General features: G+C 32.6%; 1 protein-coding gene across 1 annotated transcript in view; it reads left to right on the forward strand.

Moving 5' to 3' along the window:
• LOC125031858 (radical S-adenosyl methionine domain-containing protein 1, mitochondrial-like) overlaps nt 1–14,486 on the forward strand; it is a gene marked incomplete in the record, with an annotated part of 27,613 nt that overhangs the window by 881 nt on the left and 12,246 nt on the right.

The raw sequence follows: 14,486 nt of genomic DNA on the forward strand, positions 1-14,486 counted from the left end.
TTTCCTATGTGATTTGTTTATAGTTTAGTGGTTTGGGGTTTTGTATTAGTTGTAGTGATGATCGTGAGTTTGTTAATATTACTGTATTATTCCGTTTTGTTATTTATTGCATAATTCAATTCTTGTTTAGTGGCAAATAATTATGCATGAGTGATTTCTAATTTTGGGGGTAATTTCCAAATAGTTGTTACATTTTTGTTCAGAATAAAAAATTCTGCTAATGTTGATTCTGGTTCTTTTATCTTTGAGCCATCAGTGAAAATTCTTTTTTTTTTTTTTTTTTATTAATGTTTATTAACTCCTGGCATTGTTTTTGAAAGATAATTTGAGGAGTGTTTTTTGGTTATATTATCCATAAAGTTTGCTTTTATGTTCTCTGAAATACCATGCCATGGGGGTATTGGGGATATATTTCTTCTTTTTTCTTCTTTTATAGGGTTTTAGACCATTGTATAGTCTATATCCCGTATAGTCTATATCCCCTGGATCTATATTCTTCCTTATTTTTTTCTTATATTATCTCTGTTAATTTTGGTTTCTTCAAAAATATTTTGGTGTGTCTTAAAATGTTATACTTCTTTATTAGTGAGAGATCAGCACCTTTGGGTAATAAATCTATATTAGGTTTGTCTTATTTTGATTATTTTCAGAGCTTCCATCAGCTCTGTTCTGTATGAATGGATACTTGGACATTGTAGTATTATGTGTTCTATATTCTCTTCTTGATGGTGACACATTCTACATTCTTCTTCTTCTCTCTTCTTTTATAGAGTTATAGGGTTTTAGACTATTTTATTAGTCTATATCCCCTGGATCTATAGTCTTTCTTCTTTCTTTTTCCTAATATTATCTTTTATTAGTTTTGTTTTCTTCAAGAATATTTTGGTGTGTAGTACTTCTTTATTGGTGAGAGATCAGTACCGGTGTGTAATAAATTTATGTTAGGATTATTTATTTTGATTCTTTTCAGAGCTTCCATCAGCTCTGTTCTATTCTGGACATTGTAGTATTATGTGTTCTATATTCTCTTCTTGATGATGACACCATCTACATATTGGGTCATTTACTATTTTTACTTTGTATAGGTGTTGGTTCAATCTTGTATGTAGTTTTAAGTCCAGTTTTGCAAACATCTAGTTTTCGTGCTTTTTGATCTTGTCCATGGTTGGGGTTCTGTGTTTTTCACAAGGAAATTTTTTGTATTTAGGACTGTATTTAGTTATTTTTCCAATTTTTTAAATGTTTTATTCATATTTGTTTTATCTTTTTTCTATTGTCCTCATGTATGGTTATGTGATTTGTTATGTTTTGCACTTTTTTTGCTGCTTGATCAGCTATTTCATTACTTCTTATGTTTTTTTGTGATGGTATCCACTGTATTGTATCAGGTTTTGGTTTGTAAGTGAATATATCATTGCCTGTATTTCAAATATGACATGTTTATAGTTTTTAGGTTTTAAGTTTGATATTAGTTGTAAAGCTGATTTTGAATCTGAAAATATTACTGATGTTACTAATGTGTTGTTCTGGATATAGGTAATTCCTTGTTTTATTGCAAAAAGGTCTGCTTCTTATTATTTCTGTTTCATCAGGTAATTTCCATATTGTTGTTATATTTTTGTCTTGGATATATATAGCAGCAGATATTGAGTTCGTGCTTAATTTTGATGTCTGTGAATATTTTTTTATAATTTAAATATCATGTATTTTCCATCTTTAGAAATTGACTTTTAATTATTTGTTCAAGAACATTTTTTGCTAGGTCGTCTATGAAGATAGTTTCTATGTTTTTAGAAATATCAAACCATGGTGGAATAGGTGTTATGTTTGGTATTGTTTTTGTTTTTATTGTTATTTGTAATTCTTTGCAAGTTTCTATTACTCTGTGTACTAGGCCGCTCTTATCTTTTTGGGAGTTATATTCTTCTATATTTGCTGTTACATTTCTTTTCATTTGGTTATTCTCTTGTTTTTTTAGTATTTTCATCATTTGCATACACTCCAATTCTTTTTGTTTGTATTTGAAGGGCATTTTAGTTGTGAGAGTGTATAATGCTAATATTGGGGTTGTTTTTGAGCAGTCTGTAGCTATTCTTAGGGCATTATTTTGTATATCATAATTTAATTTTTGTTAATTTCTGTCTTTTTGGCTATGTTGAAGATTGAGATACCATATTCCATTTTGGGTTTTATATAAATGTCATAGAATTTTATTATGGTTTCTTTATTTACTTCCCATGTTGTTGAAGATATTTTTTTCATTAAGTTTATTCTATTTGAGCAATTTATCTTTAGATTATCAATGTGTTTTTTCCAAGTTAATTTTGGAGCATCAAATTCTAGATCTAGTATTGTGTGGTTAGTTATGAATTTCAGTACTTTGTTATCTATTTGTATCATTGGTATTTGTCTTATTCTGTTTTTTGTAAAACACATGAGTTCACTTTTTGTTAGATTTATTAAAAATTCCCATTTGTTTGGCCATTCTATCATTTGTTTTAATCCTAATTCTAGTTTATTTTTAGCCTCTGCTAGATTATTATTGATTGCTGTAATTGTAATATCATCTGCATATGTTACTTTTTAAAATTTGTCTGTTAGGGTTAAATCCATTGTCATTATGTTAAATAATAATAGACTTAGCAGTGAGCCTTGTGGGAGGCCCCTTGCTATGTTATATTCTGTTGACTTTTTATTACCTATGACTATTTGGTAGGTTCTGTATTTTAGGAAATCCGTGATCCACTTGAGTAGGGTACCTGTAATTCAAAGTTTTGCTGCTTTTATTATTACTGCTTCATGATTGATTGAGACAGAAGCTTTTTTTCAGATCTAGGTATGCTGTTAGAAAATACTTTTTTTCTACAAAAGCTTTATTGATTTGGAAGCATATTATTTTTAGAGCATCTATGTTTGAGCTGTTTGGTCTGAAGCCTGTTAGGTCTTCGTTTATTTTATTTTTTGTTAATTTTTAACCACCAGTTTATTCTTAAGCTATGATGCTTTCAAATATTTTTCCAATACATGATATTCTTCTGATGTATCTAAGATTTTTTATATGATGGGTCTTTACCTGGTTTTATTATTGGGTTTACTAATGATTTTTTTAGTTCCTTCGAGTATTGTCCTTTTAACCAGTAAATTTTAGCAATGATAAGATTCCTAATACTTTTTGGAGACATTTTTTGAAAAATTTGTATGGTATTTCATCTGGTCCACAGGATTTTCCATTATTTGATTTTTTTATTACTGATTGATTGATTATTTAAAATGATCTGCCACGTCAACAGCTAAGGTCATTAGCGGCAAACACCTTGTTAGACTGAAATATTATAATATTTGAAATGTTAAAAATCTATCAATAAATGTCATAAATAACAATAAAGATTATATAAAAAATCAAAGCATAAACATTATGCTCTAAATGTATTAAATTATTACATAAACATTATTAAATTATATTGAGAATATTAGTTTCCCTAAGGAAACTAATAAGACCTTCTATGTCACAATCCTCCCCCATTAATGGTTCTTGGCAATCCTAACGACGTGCTTCACTTTTAGCCATCAATGGCTCATGAGTCAGTCTTGTTAATACAACTTCTATTCGTCAGTTGGGATGGATGCTGGTCACCCAACTGCCAAGGTCATCTCTAATCTCTCACAGTTTGTTTCTAGAGGTATGCCTCCACTGTTCCCTCCATTTATCGCAAAGACAAATCCTGATGCTGGGTTTCAAGTCAGTGTGTGGCAGAGGAAAACGAGCATCACAGGGCTGAGCGGCAGCTTCCTTGGCCTTCTCATCACCTCATTCATTCCCACTGATACCAACATGTGCTGGCACCCAATATAGAGGTATCTTTTTACGTGCTGACATCAGTGCAAGCCAATCTTGGACCTCCCTTATTTTATTACTGAAGTTAATTCCTTTAAAGTAAGACTTTTATTTATTCCTTCAGTGTTTGGTCTTTCTGTCAAATTCTTCATATCTGTTTTTGTTAGCAAGCATTTAGCTTTTTTGTTTATTGTTCCTTGAAATTCTTTTAGCAAATTGAGTTTTTGCTTTGTATCTTAAATTGGCTGATTATTATCAATTAATGGGTAAGTAATAATTCGATTTTACCGCTAGTGATTTATGAAATTCCAAATCTTTCTGGTTGGTGTGTTGAAATCGAGTGATGTACAGAAATTTTCCCAGCTATTCTTTTTTTTATTGTTTCTATAATGTTTCTTGCTTTAATTTGTATTTTTTTGTATTCTGCTCTGTTTAAGTCATTTGTATTTTTCCTCCATGTATTAAATGCTTTGTTTCTTAATTTTATTATTTCTTTACCAGGGTTTGCTTGGTTTATTTTTATTGCCTTTATTATCAGTGTTTTTATTAGGTCCATTATTTCTGTTATTAGATTAATGCCCTTGATGTCTTTGTTATCTAATTCTTCTAGAAAATCCCTCCATCCTTCTTTACTGAAGCTCCATTTTTTTCTTTAGTATGTGTTTCATTATTGTGGCTGATGTCTTATTATTATTGGAAAATGGTCACTGCCTGAATTTCTGTTAGTTTTTATTTCTAAATGGCTTAGTTCTGGAGATCCTATCACTAAATCTATTGTAGTTCCTTTCCCTATTTTTGGGTCTATTCTGGTGATTAGTCCCGTGGGGTTATTAACATCAGATTGTTTTGAGTAATTAAACAAATTTTGATTTAATAAACAAATTTATTCCCTTTTATTTGCGTTTTTTATTTTTATATGTGGGTTCCATAACGGGTGGTTGTGTGAGTTTTTGTTCTTTTGTTTTTTCAAGTTTTGATTTTACTGATGAGTTTAATGTGTCTGATTCTTTTTGGTTTACATTGTTTTTTTTTTTTTTTTGTGGGCTTTTTCTGAGCTGGTGTTAGTGTTACTGTTTGAGTAAATGTTTGTGTTATGTTTGAGATTGTTCTATGTTTGTGTTGTCCTCTAGTTGGTGGTGGTTTTCAGAGTTTGAGTTATGTATCTCTGCTGTTGTTAGTATGGTATTTTTGTGGAGTGTTTTTTAGTTGTTGCATTTATCTGGTGTAGAATGGTTAATGGTTAATGGTTAAAAGCAAAATAAATGTGCTAGACATCTAAGGTCATATAGCACTATAGTTAATATTAGTGAAGGATGGTTGGGTTAGTGATTAGTTGTTAAAGCTGGGTTAAGGAGTTGGTGAGTGAATGGGTTAGGGTCGGATGAGGTAATGTAAAGGGGTTAGATCAAGTGAAGGATATATATGCATTTGAGGAAGGAAAACAGGTTGTCAAAGCAGAAAGTGTGAGATTCTGTAAGGATGTCTGATAAGTTGGGATGTCTATGTAGGGAGGACGTGGGCATGACAATAGAATATATGGGACTGAAAGAGGCACATTCGGAAACTGCGAATGTTCCAATGAAGGATAGTTATACTTTTGTTGATTTAGTGGCAAAGATTGCAGTGTGTGTTGGAGAATTTGAAGGGGAAGGTGCTAGAGGGTGGGATAAAGAATGAGGTTGGGGAGGTGGTGTTGTATCAGGAGGGGTGTTGGGAGGTAGAGGGTCTGGGGAAGAGGGTACTTGTGACATGACGGTTTCATGTGTGTATCCAGGAGGGAGTGGAAAGGATAGAGGGGATAGTGGGAGGGTTAATATAGGTGGGGCTGGAGTCAGGGGGAGTGGGTTTTGTTGGGATGGGGTAGGAGGATTGGGTGTAGGGAGAATATGAGTAGGAAGAGGATGGATATCGGCAGTCACTTTGAGTGTGGAGGGAGCGGGAGTTGTAGAATTTGAAAGTGGATGAGTACTAGTTTGGGACTCGATTATGTAGTTCTGGATATCTTCAAGAGTTTCTGTAATGGAGTTGGCTGGGGAGTTTTGTGAGATAAAGGTTTTCTTGTGAGGGGGGAAGAGAAGTCTGATGTCTGAAAAATAGGGGCAAAGGAAGGTGGAGGTGATTGTGAGGTAGGGGAAGAGGGGGTGGAACGTTTATTCTGTCTGCTGCGGGTAGTGCGGGGAGGGAGATGGGAAGGTGTTGGGGCTGTAGTAGAGATTGGGGTGTCTGGATTTAGGATGGCAAAAGAATTTGATTGGGTAGAGATTGGAGTGTCTGGGTTTAGGATGGCAAAAGAATTTGACTGGGGAAGGTAGGAGGTAGAAGAGGGGAAGTTAGATGGAGGGGGGTTGGGTTTAGGAGAGGGTGTAGGAGCTTGGGAGGTAGGGGGATTGGCAGAGTGAGCGACATTACTGGAGTGGGGGGTAAGAGAAAAGCCTCGTCGACGTGCTTCCTGTCTGGCTTCACGTAGAGTGAGTCCAACCCTGAATCTGAGAGTTGCTACCTCAGACTCAAATTTGTAGGTGGGGCAGCCTTTATAAAATACATTATGGGGGCCGCCACAGTTTGCACATGTGTGTGATTGTGCAGAGCAGTTTGATCAAGTATGGCCAGGTTAGGCACATAGCGAGCATCTGGCTGTGGAATGGCTGGGTGTCCTAAACGCCAACAATTTTGGCACTGATGAGGAGGTTAATATGGTCGGACAGGTAGGGATTCCCCACCTATGTAAACATGAAAGGGAAGGTCATGTCTACGGAAAGTAATTTTGGCAATGTTGATGGATTTCTTATGATTTCCTCTGGGAGGAATGGAGTAGCATTGTACATATGTTGCATCATAGTCTGTGAGACAAGCGAGTAAGTCTTCTCCACAATCTAACCATTCTTTGTCATAGATTGGGCAATCTGTTGGGGAGATAGAGACAGTTCCGGTGCAAGTATTGAGGGTTGGATGAGGTTCTGTAGGGATGGGATTACCACATAGATCAGTTAGTTTTGTTAATGCTATAGCTTGGTTTTCAGTTGTTACTGTGACGAGATGGGAATGGTCGGGTCGGCTACGGAAAGAGACTTTGCTTACTTGTTTTTGGAGGCATTGTTGGAAGAGGAGGGTGTTTTGAGAGTAGGGAGCTGTGGGAGGGATCACGAAAAATCGGTCCCATTTGGCTGGGCTAAATAGAGTATTTAGGATTCTTGTAGAGGTGGGGGTAGTAGAAGTGCGGGGACGTGTGTAGGAGGGAGTAGTATTGAGGGGGGTAGTGTTATGGGGAGGTGGGCAATAAGGTTGTAAGGTAGTAATAAGAGGAGATGGGGTGGTTGATGAAGGAGGTTGTGGGAGTAAAGGTGTTGAAGTTGAGCATGTTGGGAGAGTAGAAATGTCTCCTGGTTGTTGATTAGGGTTGATACTGTACTAGTATGCATTGATGATGGAGGAGTTGTTGCAGTGTTCGGAGCTGTGGTCAAAGGAGAGCTGGGATTGGGGCTATTTGATAAAGGGGCAAGCCTCATGGCCCCTAAGAGTGGGGTTACATCTTCATTATTGGCCATGATAAGCCTGGAGTATGTTGGGGAAAAAAAAAGTCCACCCCTCAGGGTCCCCTTGAGGGGTAAGGGCCAGGTATGGCAGGGGAATACCGTGGCCATGGTTCCCTCAGGCCGTTCAGGACATAAAGTCAGCCTTTCATCCTTTCAGCACGGCTCTCACACCTTAGGAGGTGAATAGTAGAAGGGATTGGTGAAGAAACTGAAACGAAAAGTATGAGTGGGAAAAAAGACCATGCAAAATCAGATGAGTCGATGGCTGAGTCCCAAGGTTGAGGAGTTCCCCATCATTGGGTCTCAGTCTTCGTCTCCTAAGCCCCCCCACGACAACAACGGGCAAAGGATTGGGGGGGGGAACTGGTGTAGAAGTTTCTTAACTTTTTGATTGTTTGGTGTTGTGTTGTCTGTTTTTTTCTTGCACTTTTATGTGTGTCTGACATGTTCTGTCATATGCTGGGTGATTTCCATTACAGAAAAAATAATAAGAGGGATTTGAACAATCTTTAGATTTGTGACCTAGCTGATTGCAATTACTACATCATAGTTTGTTTTTGCAAGAAATTATCCCATGACCATACATAAGGCATTTGAAACATTCTGGAATGGAAAATGTGTATTGAAAAACTTGATAAGCAGTATGGCCTATGGCTACTTTGGAGGGTAGTGGACCTTGGAATGTTATTTTTAGACCCTTAGTGGGTAGCCATTTATTTTCTCCTGATGATTTGCATGGCTTATTTATTCTGTTCATTTCTTTTATTTGAGTGTCTAATCCCCATATTATTCTCATCTTTTCTTGAATTCCTTTGATTTCAATTTCAGTTTCCACAGGGGAAATAGTACCTTAGGACAACCCTAGGTGTCTGCTGGAGGCCAGTTGCTCGCATTGGAGTTCCCAGTCTCCTTATTGCTTTGCCATCTCCTAGGATTCTTACAGAGTTTTCTCTGATGTATTTATGAAATTTAGATTTATATAGAGTATCTCTTAATTTTATTGGATTATTGAAGTTTGAAGTGATTGATTTGTTTGATATATTATTAAGTACTACATTTTTTTGAGGAGTAACTTGCATTTCTGATGTGTAGTCTTGGGAAGAGTACATGTTGGCTGTTAACAGTATGGCAGTTTGCCTGGGATCTATTTGGTAACACATTTGGAGTTATGTCTATATACAGATATATTTTTATTTCCGTAGCTCTGTGTACTATTGATCTTTTGTCTTTTGAGGATTTTATTCTTTTATGCATTTTGTTATTTGTTGCTCTACTGGTGTTGTATTTGGTTTATTTAGGAGTTTTGTTAATTGTAAGCATTCAAATTCTTTTATTCTATTTGTTAAAGGTAGAATGTTTGTTAATGTTTGGAGAGCTATGACTGGAGTTGATCTAAAACATCCAGTTGCCAGTCTTAGTACTTGATTTTGTAAAGCTTCTAGTTTTCTTAATTCCGTTTCTTTTGTTGCTCCGTAGATTGTTATTCTGTATTCTATTTTTGGACTTGTATATATTTAATAAAATTATAATAGAGTTTCTCTGTTTGCTCCCCAGTTTAATGAAGTTGTTTTTTTATTATTTTTAAGCCAAAAATTTTATGACGGTGTATATTTAAGTTCTATATTATCTATTCTTGTTGGTAATTGGTTTATCTTTTTTTTTTTTGGGGGGGGGGTAAGGGGGGAGCACATTAATTTACTTTTTGTGAATTTTTTTTTCAAGTTCCAATAATTAGCCCATTCTTTTAGCTTTTGTAATTCTATTTTTTTTTTTTTTTTATTGGAGGCTTCTAATAGTTTTTGTTACTTATTAGTAGGGTTATATCATCAACGTATATTATTTTTTCAATTTCTATTGATCATTTTAGGTCATTTAGCAATACAATAAATAGAATTGGACTTTGTATTGTTCCTTTTTTGGATGTTTGGTTTCCAATTTTTATTTGGAATGTTCTTTTTTCTAATAAATTATTTATCTATGTTAGAGGTTTTCCTATAATTCCTAGTTATTACATTTTTATTAATAATGCTTCATGATTGACTGTGTCAAATGTTTTTTTCTAAATTAATACATGCTACCATATTTTTTTTTTTTTTTTATGAAAAATTTATTTATTTGTCTGTAGTGTATCAGTGGTATTTCTGTTAGATCATAAACCTGTTAGGTCTTTATGTAACTTGTTGTTATGCTCTAGTATTTTCAAATATCATACCAATACATGAAATTCTGCTAATAAAACTATAAGAGTTTGCATCTGAGGGATTTTTGCCTGATTTTATTATAGGATTTATTGTTCCATTTTTTAATGATTCCGGGTATACTCCTTGGGACCAGTGTGAGTTAAAATTGATTAATATTGACTTTATTATATTATTTGGGACATTTTTGTAAAACTTGTGTAAGTTCATCTGGTCTGGATGCTTTGTTGTTTTTGACATTCTTAATTGCTTTTTTGATTCCATTAGGGATATTTCTTTATCTGATTCATTTGTATTTCTTAAATTAAATAGTCTTTCTTCTTGTAAATCTGACAGAAGTTTTTTTTGCCTTTTTACTTAGTTTTCATATATTCTTTTTAAAATTTATTAAATTTAATGAAGTACAGAACCTTTCCCATGATTCCTTTTTTGATTACGTTATTGTAAGTCTAGTTTATGGTAATAATCTTTTGTATTCTAATTGGTTTGTTATTGTAGGGTTTTCTCTCCATTTATTAAAAGCTTTATTTTTTCTTTTATGATGTCATTGCATACTTTATTTCACCATGGTTTATTTGGTTTATCTTTATGTTCTCATGTTTCCGATTGAAAATATTTTAGAGCTATTTTTTTTTTTTTTTTTTATGATTTCTGTTATTTTATCGAATGAAGTTAAATTTCCTATTTCTGTACTTTTTAGTTCATTTTGGATGTTCATCCATCATTCTTTCCTACATTGCCACATTTTTTCTTTTAATAAACTATTATCTTACCCCTTGCCGATGGGTACGACGGGTAGACACGTGCTATGCCCACTGTTAGTACTTGTTTGATTGTTTTAACACATAGATGGCTACACTTGTACTAAGTCACCAATGAGCCAGTTAGGAGTACTGCCTGTCTTGTCCGTTCACTCTTTTCTTTGATTTATGAAATATTTTACGTTATCTTATTTTGCTGTTACTAATATTAAAAAACATTATAATAATTATAATGTTTATAATAAAATTAACACCATCGATATTCATAGCACTAGTAAAAAAAATACATTTTTCCCGCCAATTCAAATCAGGTACGGTCACAAAGTCTACTAATTGACTCCTTTGTGGCTAAGCACTAGCAGAGCCATCTATGGCCAGACATTTCACAAAAAAATATAGAAAATAAGCACAGCATTTTCCCCATTTTTTGTTCATTTTCCCCGGAGGCATTGGGTTACCTGAATATGGCTTGGGGTTGGTGATCCAAATACTAGGGGTTATGATTTAGTCTTTTTTGGGATTAACTCTAGTTGTTTGATCTTTTTTGACATTATTATATTATTTTAACTTATCCATTTTATTATACTTACACCGGTTTAATAATTTGCCTGTAGCTTATATTGTCATTCCAGTGTGGATGATGAGCATTGGAGACTCCCATTATTAATTTTTGATGTGTGAAATCATCCATATAGTATTGGTGATCTTCTCTTTTTATGTTATTACGTGGGTTTGATAATATTAACATGTTTAACCATTTGCTTTTGTAGTTTATCTTTATTCTTAGAGTTTTCAATTTATCATTATATTTATCTGTTAATTTGATTTCTTTGAATTGTAGGTCATTTTTAATGGATATAGCTATATATTTTCTGATTAGTGTGTAGTTACTTAAATTGAGTTTGTCTTTTTCTTTTAACCACGTTTCTGTTATGGCTATTATGCTCTGAGTTTCTTTGTATATAGGATTATTTATATTTGTTTTCTTTTTCAACACATATCTTTCATTCCATAATATAAGGTTGTTCATTTTATAAATCGAACAGATCTGTTAGCATATTGCTAATTTAATTTATTACCTCCATTATGTTATGAATTATTAATTTGTACGAGTTTAAGTTATTTATTATTTTTGTTATCATAAATATGTTTTTAGTTGTCTTTGTCCAGGAAAGATCCTCTACATTTCTTTCATTATTATCATATATATGCTCTCTTTATTATTGGGGTCAGTAATGACCATGTAGTTGGGGAATTTAATGTCTTTGGTTGGTGTTTATTTTAGATTCATTTTCTTCTTGTTTATGTTGTTTTTGTTCATTTATGTCTGGGCATGTTGTTTGTTGTGTGTTGTTTGTAGTGCATGTCTTGTTTGGAGTTTGGTTTGTTTGGGGTTTTTTTGGCCTAAAGTAAGGTTCTGTGGTTCTGTTAATTTCTGTGCATATGTTTGCGTTCTTTGATCTTCTACAGGTTGAGATGGTGTGCTTACATGGACTTGTTGTATATTATTTTTGTTTTCTTTATGTCTTTGTATTTGTTTCTTGTGTTTCACTACTTGCTTTTTTTTTGTTAAGGGTTTTAGTTGTTTGGTGTTATGTTTTCTTCATTTATTTCTTGGGCTAATTTGTGCACTTTACATTCTTTTGTATTTGGTAAATGGTTTTCATCATAGTAGAAACAGTTTGTGGTATTTTGGAAATCTTTAAAACTATGCTCATGTTGGCTACAGTTGTTGCATCTTTTTTAATCCCAAAAAAGAATAAATCATAACCCCTAGTATTTGGATCACCAACCCCAAGCCATATTCAGTTAACCCAATGCCGCCGGGGAAAATGAAAAAAAAAAATGGGGAAAATGCTGTGCTTATATTCTATATATATATATATATTTTTTTTTTTTTTTTTTTTTTTTTTACATGATACGATCCCATGTCTGTACTTAAGACAGTTATAACATTTTGGTATGGGGAATGCATATTGTCTAACTTGGTATAGCCTATAGCTACTCTTTTGGGTAGAGTCCCTCTAAAAGTGATTCTTAGGGATTTAGTAGTCATCCACTTTTCTTCACTTTTTTTATCATTATTTTGTCTTTTAATTTTAATGCATTGTTGAAATTAGTGGTTGCAGATCCATCTTTTAATTGGATAAGTACTATGGAATCTTCATTTCCTACCTCCATATTTGCTGGGTTATTGCTTGTTGTTGGTTAGGGTTCTGGTGTTTTCCATCCAGCTTTTTTGTTTTTCAGTTATTTTGAGATTGGGTTTTCTTTGTTATCACTTTCTAATTCTTCTCTTGTTCTCTTTTTTTGGTTTTCATGGTCCATGTATTGGACTGATTCAGGGTCTTCACCTTGATCAGAATTGAGATTAGTGTCCATAAGATTAGAATTTTCACTACACTTGAAAATTGATGTTCATTCAACAGAATTCCAATCCGTTCTCCCTACTTGGGGTGTCTTCTTCTTTCTTTTATAGGGTTTAAGACTATATAGCAGTCTATACTCCCTGGATTTTTCTTTGTGGTTCTTTGTTGTTTTCAGATTATATCTATTATTCTTGTTCTTTGTAGGAAGAGGTTTTAGTCTTAGAATGTAATATTTCTTTATGGTTGGTTGATCTGTACCAGGATTATTCATTTTCAACTTGTTTAGTGATGGTATTAAATTAGTTCTGTATGAATTAAATCTTGGGCAATGTAAGATTAAATGTTCTGGCTTTTCTTCTTTATTGTTACACCATCAGCACATTGGATCTGTTTCTATTTTCAAATTGTACAACTGTTTATTTATTATTCTTGTAATGTTCACATCTATTTTTCTGTTTTGTGATCTTGCCCATGGTTATGCATTGTTATCTTTAATGTAATAATCTTTTGTGTTTAATATTTCATTTGAATTGTTTATCCAATTTTCTTGTTGTTTCTTTGTTATTTCTCATATGATATTTGTTGCATTTTGGATCACGATTATGGGATCTTTTATTTTATGAGCTTTTTTAGCAGCTCTGTCTGCTATTTAATTTCCTTTTTATATTCTCATGCCAAGGGATCCATTGTAGTTTTATATTTTTTGTGTGTTTAATAAGTGTAGTTGGGATTGTATTTCATATATTTTGTGTTAGTATTTTACTGGTTTGTAGTTTTTTATATATTCACATTATATATGAATATGTATATAGGTATATATGTATATACATACATACAACCGCAATAGCTTCTTCACCCATTAGACTACCCCTCACTTTAAACAACCACTTTGATTAGTTTAGCATACTTGTTTTGTTCATCCCAAATATTTTTAGTAATGATTTATGAATTGCATACATTTTTGTACTGAGTTCATGTTTGTATTGTTGTTTGATAATGGCTTTTGTAAAAATCCAGAACCACATATGCATAATTGAATTGTTTAACTACCTTACTATCTGGTTTGGGCTTGTCGGATTTGGAATGAAGGCTTTTGATCCTTTAAAATGTTTGCTAAATATTTTATATATGTGTGTATATGTTATATATACATATATATATATGCATGTATGTATATAGGAATGCATACATATATATAGTATATATATGTATACACATATATATATATATATATATATATATATTATATATATATATATATATATATATTATATATATATATATATATATATATATGTATACACATATATTATATATGTATATATATATATATACACATATATATTATATATGTATATATATAATATATATATATATAGTATATATATGTATACTTATATGTATTATATATATATCATATATATATACACATAATATATATATATATATATTTATATATATATAATTATATGTATACAAAAGCACTCACACACATATAATGTGTGTGTGTGTTTTATCACATGTAACTTTAATTTTATCATATTGTCAAGGCGATTTTTATTATTTCCTAATTTTAGAGGTACAATTCTACGTCATCAATTAATTCACCTTGTTGATAACATGCAACCAACTCGATGTTATAATATAAAGTAATTAAAGGAGAAACGAACAATATTTCTGTATATTAACCCATTGCCGCTGGGGAAAATCAATAAAAAATGAGGGAAATGCTATGCTCATTTATTATATTTTTGTGAAATGTCTTGTACATAAATGGCTCTGCTGTGCTT

This window comes from Penaeus chinensis, chromosome 2, assembly GCF_019202785.1.
Source record: "Penaeus chinensis breed Huanghai No. 1 chromosome 2, ASM1920278v2, whole genome shotgun sequence".
In the NCBI taxonomy this organism is placed as follows: domain Eukaryota; kingdom Metazoa; phylum Arthropoda; class Malacostraca; order Decapoda; family Penaeidae; genus Penaeus; species Penaeus chinensis.